The 6,682-nt window shown below is 45.9% G+C and overlaps 1 protein-coding gene across 3 annotated transcripts in view; it reads right to left on the reverse strand.

Annotated features, from left to right (window-relative positions):
* Positions 1-6,346, reverse strand: part of LOC135100719 (zinc finger protein 609-like) — an 83,798-nt gene extending 77,452 nt beyond the window's left edge. For 2 of the 3 annotated variants that reach the window (XM_064003910.1, XM_064003909.1), the window contains exons 1-2: positions 6,176-6,346; positions 5,629-5,687 (exon numbers count right to left, since the gene is read on the reverse strand). The gene's annotated coding sequence lies outside the window, so the exon portion shown is untranslated. The remainder of the gene's footprint in view (positions 1-5,628; positions 5,688-6,175) is intronic. The other variant, XM_064003911.1, reaches the window with a different exon arrangement.
* Positions 6,347-6,682: the final 336 nt, after the last annotated feature.

Raw genomic sequence — 6,682 nt, forward strand, 5'->3', positions numbered from 1 at the left:
ACACACACACAGAGAGAGAGAGAGAGAGAGAGAGAGAGAGAGAGAGAGAGAGAGAGAGAGAGAGAGAGAGAGAGAGAGAGAGAGAGAGAGAGAGAGGGGGATAGGGGGAGGAAGAAAGGGAGTCAGAAGGAGGGGGAAGAGAAGAGAGGATCCGCTCATATCTAATTAAAATAAACCATTGAGTTCTTCATGAGAGAGAGAGAGAGAGAGAGAGAGAGAGAGAGAGAGAGAGAGAGAGAGAGAGAGAGAGAGAGAGAGAGAGAGAGAGAGAGAGAGCAATAAACTTAGAAGCGTGGATCGGAACTTGTAAATAAAAGTTCCTTGCAACACAACACTCCAACTAAATAGTAAACACGAGAGAGAGAGAGAGAGAGAGAGAGAGAGAGAGAGAGAGAGAGAGAGAGAGAGAGAGAGAGAGAGAGATTCAGATGACGCCTGTGAATGCTCTGCCATCCTGAGTTTGTTCGAACACGTCACTCACATTCCACGACTCTGGCTTCGGTTTAGTTACACGAAACACCTCCCCCCTCCCCCTACCATTGTGTGTGTGTGTGTGTGTGTGTGTGTGTGTGTGTGTGTGTGTGTGTGTGTGTGTGTGTTGTCAATTTGCTTCCAATTTTACCTTGAGAGAGAGAGAGAGAGAGAGAGAGAGAGAGAGAGAGAGAGAGAGAGAGAGAGAGAGAGAGAGAGAGAGAGAGAGAGAGAGAGAGAGAATAATCCATCACCCCCTCCCCCCACCACCCGTATCACAACTGATCATCCCTCCCCCACCCAGCTAACAAGATCCCCCCTCCCCCCACCCCCAAGGGAAGATCCACCCGCCTCTCCCTCTCCCCCCACCCCCGCCAGAATCCGTACACAACGCACACGACGCACATACACGCACACGTACAATACATAATATCACAACGCCTGACGCACACACACACACACACACACACACACTAGTGTGTGTGTGTGTGTGTGTGTGTGTGTGTGTGTGTGTGTGTGTGTGTGTGTGTGTGTGTGTGTGTTCCACGTATACACAGCCACGCACATCACAATTACGTTTTCTAAATTGAATACTGTGTGTGTGTGTGTGTGTGTGTGTGTGTGTGTGTGTGTGTGTGTGTGTGTGTGTGTGTGTGTGTGTGTGTGTGTGTGTGTGCATGCTACCCAAGTGTTCACAACACGCACACGCACAATGCACATTACAATTACGTTTTGGAGCTGCAGAGAGAGAGAGAGAGAGAGAGAGAGAGAGAGAGAGAGAGAGAGAGAGAGAGAGAGAGAGAGAGAGAGAGAGAGAAGAAAAATAAGGACCGCTCTACCAGCAAAACACACACACACACACACACACACACACACACACACACACACACACACACACACACACACACACACACACAGTCCCCCTTCCTAATCAGCTGATCTAACCCCGCCATCTTATCCCAGAGAGAGAGAGAGAGAGAGAGAGAGAGAGAGAGAGAGAGAGAGAGAGAGAGAGAGAGAGAGAGAGAGAGAGAGAGTGGGTAGGGGATGGGTAGGGTTGGTCACTGAAGGGTCTTGTGTGGCTGGCAACACCAACACCACCACCACCACAACCACCACCACCTTGCCTTCCCCCTCCCCCCACCTTAAAATGCAGCAATGTCAACCTTCTTTGGGAGAGTCGGGGAGACACTGTGCTATCGGTGTATCTCTCTCTCTCTCTCTCTCTCTCTCTCTCTCTCTCTCTCTCTCTCTCTCTCTCTCTCTCTCTCTTGGAATTCTTAACACTCGACATTATTTTTTTTCTCACTCGTGGTTCTTGTATAAGGGGATATTCTCTCTCTCTCTCTCTCTCTCTCTCTCTCTCTCTCTCTCTCTCTCTCTCTTGGTATTTCGTAACACGCTTAGCTAAGAGAGAAAAACGCCAGTTTGTGTATAATCACTTCTTTTTCCCTGCATTCAGTTACGTATTCACCCACACACCCACACACACAGCCAAAACAAAAACATACCTAAATAATTATGTGATGTGTGACTGAGGAAGTGAAAGCGTGTGGTTGCTAGTATGTTAATTGACTTTTTGTGTTTAACTTTTAGACAAACTCCCTTTCTATTCAATGTATCCATGAGAGATTATCACCTTTCCTTTAATACCTCTCCCCCTCTCCCACTTAGCCAACCACTTCAACGGGGACCGAGAGAGAGAGAGAGAGAGAGAGAGAGAGAGAGAGAGAGAGAGAGAGAGAGAGAGAGAGAGAGAGAGAGAGAGAGAGAGAGAGAGAGAGGGGGGAGGGATGGCAGGAGGGTAAAAAGAGGACAAGGGAGGGAGGGATGGAAGACCAGAGGGAGAAGGAAGACGAGATGGAAGGAGGGAGGGTGGAAAGGAGAAAGAGAGAGGGCATGCCAGGAGGGACAGGGAAGGAGGGAAGGTTAGATAGGGAGGGAGGGAGGGAGGGATGAAACCTCTCAAGTTAAGCCAACCACCATCACCAACAAAACCACCACCACTATCACCACCACCACCTCTCCTACCCCAGGACTCCTCCACCACTTAACAAGCCTCTACTCCACCACCACCACCACCACCACCAAGGCAAGGAACATTCATAACCCAAGAAAAACAATAAAAGAAAAAAAGAAGCTAGAATCTCCACATCATGGTTTTTCTTCCTTATTGTAGTTTTTTTCTCATAAATATAACTAGTGTAGGCAAGAGAATGAAATGAAAGTTCAGCAGTCTAACCTTCCACAGAAAACAATAAAGCAGTAAAATCTTCGTATTTAACTTTCATTCTTACTATTATTTCTTCCTTTAATTAATATAGCAAGTCTAGGTAAGAGAAAGACGCAAGATAGTTTAGTAAGTCTAACACAACTACAAAGCTAAGAAACATTTATACCTCCGGAGAAAACAATAAAAAGAAATAAAACCTTCAAATTAAACTCTTCTCTTCTTTACTAGTTACCTAATATAACTCGCGTAAATAAGAAAGGAGAGAAAATTATTTACCACGCCAAGATATACGGATAATCTTTCCTAGAAGACAATAAAACAATAGTTTTCTTTTTCTTTCTTACTCTGGTTTCTTCCTTTAATAAGTAAATGCAAGTAGCGTAGGCAAGAAAAAGATGTCAGAGATCACTAAATACCAAAGAAACATCTGTAACCCAAGAAAGAACAATAAATCTGGAAAATCTTGAAAAAATAGACTACTAATTTCCTTACTGAAGTTTTCTTTCATAATTACAGTTAATGAAGGCAAGAGAAATATACCAGATAGTTTAGCAAGAGTCCAACACCATCTCTTAACATCAAAGTATCCACCACCACCACCACCACTGGAAGCATTATAGCCGAGAGCAGCTGTCCAACACGAGGCATGATGGAGCTCTTCCCTTCATGAGCTGCGTCTGACACTGAGGGACTGACACGCTTAGTATAAACATATGCACCAATGATACCAGAGAGAGAGAGAGAGAGAGAGAGAGAGAGAGAGAGAGAGAGAGAGAGAGAGAGAGAGAGAGAGAGATGGGGGGTGGGGGAAGGGGCGGTAAGGGATGGACAGGTCAAGAACGTAATGTCAAATAATAAAATAAAAGTGAGAGGAGAAAAATGTTTGAACTGACTGATATAACTAAAAGAAAAAAATATAGAAATCAAATAAGAAAAAAAGTAAGGTGAAATACATAGATGAAGGACAGGTCTCTCTCTCTCTCTCTCTCTCTCTCTCTCTCTCTCTCTCTCTCTCTCTCTCTCTCTCTCTCTTTAATATCTCTTCCTACAGTTGATGAAAGCGACCTTTGCAAAAAATTGATTACAGTGAAGGCCGTTCCAACCCTAGAAAAACAATAAAAATTATTTAAAAAAAAAACTCAAAATATATGAAAGAAAAGTTTAGGCAATATTATTTTCTTTGCTTCAATCACTCCACTATTTTTTTTTATTTTCTTAATAAGTAAAAAAAAATGCGTTTGTGAAGGTCTGAGAGAGAGAGAGAGAGAGAGAGAGAGAGAGAGAGAGAGAGAGAGAGAGAGAGAGAGAGAGAGAGAGAGAGAGAGAGAGCCGCCTACTTAAGGCTACCAAAAAATTTCAACTGTCCTTCAAAACTTGACTAAATAAACTGACAGCGCCCCTGGGAAGCACACACACACACACACACACACACACACACACTTTCTACACCGTATACACAAACACTATTCCTCTCTTCTTCCCCTCACTTCTTTACCGTCCCCCCCAATCCTTCTCTTTCCCTCACTCCACCACACACCCCTTCCCCCCTTCCCCCTAAGTCCCTTCCGCACCCTCTCATCCGTAACACTCAGCAGGACGAGAGAGAGAGAGAGAGAGAGAGAGAGAGAGAGAGAGAGAGAGAGAGAGAGAGAGAGAGAGAGTTAATACCTATACTACTGTCCCTTTCCTTCGTGTGTGTGTGTGTGTGTGTGTGTGTGTGTGTGTGTGTGTGTGTGTTGGACATAATTAATAGGCCAAGCTAATTAGGCGACACGCTGGCTTTTACGTGTGGTTATTTAGAATCTCTCTCTCTCTCTCTCTCTCTCTCTCTCTCTCTCTCTCTCTCTCTCTCTCTCTCTCTCTCTCTCTCTTGCATGTTTCGCGTTTTAATTTGTCTCCTCCTCCTCCCCCACATACCACTCCCTCTCCCCCTCCCCCTTTGCATGCCTTCGCTGGTTGGTTAAGAATAAGAGAAAAAGAGGAGAGAAAGAAAATCGGGAAAAGAGAGAAAGGAAGAAAAAGAAGAAAAAAGTAGGAGTACTGCATATTCTCACTGTCACTCCGCCAGCATGAGAGAGAGAGAGAGAGAGAGAGAGAGAGAGAGAGAGAGAGAGAGAGAGAGAGAGAGAGAGAGAGAGAGAGAGAGAGAGAGAGCGCAGCGTACCCCACCACACGGGAAGGGAAAAGATGGTCAGGTGAAGCAATTTATACCTAATCGATATGGCCGCGCAAAACTGGAGGAAAAAGGGGGAAAAGTGTAAAGGAGAGAGAGAGAGAGAGAGAGAGAGAGAGAGAGAGAGAGAGAGAGAGAGAGAGAGAGAGAGAGAGAGAAGGGGGGAGGGATATGAACGGTATTGGTCTCTCTCTCTCTCTCTCTCTCTCTCTCTCTCTCTCTCTCTCTCTCTCTCTCTCTAAACTAGTAGGTAATTAAGTCAACAATTTATATATAACATCACGCCGGCGCAGCAAAATCCTTAAGTACTACATTTAAACTATTCCTTCGTGTCATTAACACCACCAGGCTACCCACCTCTCCTCTCCCTCCTCCTCCTCCTGTCCCTCCCAATTGACACACACACACACACACACACACACACATGTAATGCTTGTATCCGTCACAATTTCCCCTATTTCTCACCATTACACACAAATAACATGAGAAAACACACAGACATTCGTCCTACAATAACACACACACACACACACACACACACACACACACACACACACACACACACACACACACACACACATGCACTGTAAGAAAAAAAAACGTAAAGATAAAAAAAAATAAGGGTTAAGTAAAATTAAGATAAATTACTAGATATAAAGCTTGGCGGGGTTAGTTGCCACATGGCGCCAGACGCGTCCTGAAATACAACGTTAGCTAAATTTCGGCTAAACTTATAACAGGGAAGACTTACCGACGAGGGAGGTCCGTGCAATCCAGTCAGTAGGATTTTGTAAGCACTCGACTCAACAGCTGGGCGTAGAACAACACAAAAATATTAAATAAAGGCAGCAGACAAAGGATCTGTAGTTGGGAGGGGAGGGTGGTGGTACGGGAGGAGAGCGGGAGGGTGGATGGGTGGGGAGAGGCGAGGTGGGGCGGCCTGGCGGGGGACGGGACAGTAGAGAGGGAGGGGGACTGAAACTTACAACGGGGGGAGGGAGGGAGGGGGTGGAATCAACTTTATACACACAATCACTAAAGACACTCGCTACTCATCACTTTTTTTACAGCTTCTTTTTTTATCACTACATATTTCCAGGCTAAGTGGCGCTTACAACACCAAACAGATAAACCGTCATTATATTTCCAGGGTGGAGACGGAGGTCGGGCAGGGCAAGGCAGGGGCGCCGCCAAGCCAAGAGGGGGTATCCTCGATGTGGCAACACTTATTGGGTCCTCGATCCTGGACCCACCAATATCAAACAGTTCAATTTACGGGCCCGTAGACCATAACTCACCGAGGATATCCTGCGGTTCGCAAGTCTCACACACTACACAGGCCTTCTTCTCTCATGGAAACTCGAATCACCACGCTATGTCGCCTGTGCGGGTCGCTAATGGGTTAAAACTGAGGCGTGGTGCGGTGCGGCGGGGATGCGCTTGCCTCAGCTGTCGGTAAGATTCTGGACGTCGAGTCACTCCCGACCACCTCGCACGGCCGCACTGCCACATCCCGCACACCTCGCGTTATTTCCTCTCCCTTCCTACTTCCCTTATCACCAAATCGTACAAACCTACGCATCGGCAACCTAGGAAGACGATATTGACACAATAACAATATTGCCACTTCAGTGTAACATGGTAAACAAATAGAGCGTAGTTAACAAAAATCGCGGTACTTGGCAGTCAAGCCCACCGGCAGCCGCCATACACCCATAAGCTAGATTTTAATACATACATGAAATTTTGGCGGATACGCAAAGCTACGCCTTCATCATCAAGGGCCACGGCGACACCTGAGCCTA

Source organism: Scylla paramamosain, chromosome 5 (assembly GCF_035594125.1).
Source record: "Scylla paramamosain isolate STU-SP2022 chromosome 5, ASM3559412v1, whole genome shotgun sequence".
NCBI lineage: Eukaryota > Metazoa > Arthropoda > Malacostraca > Decapoda > Portunidae > Scylla > Scylla paramamosain.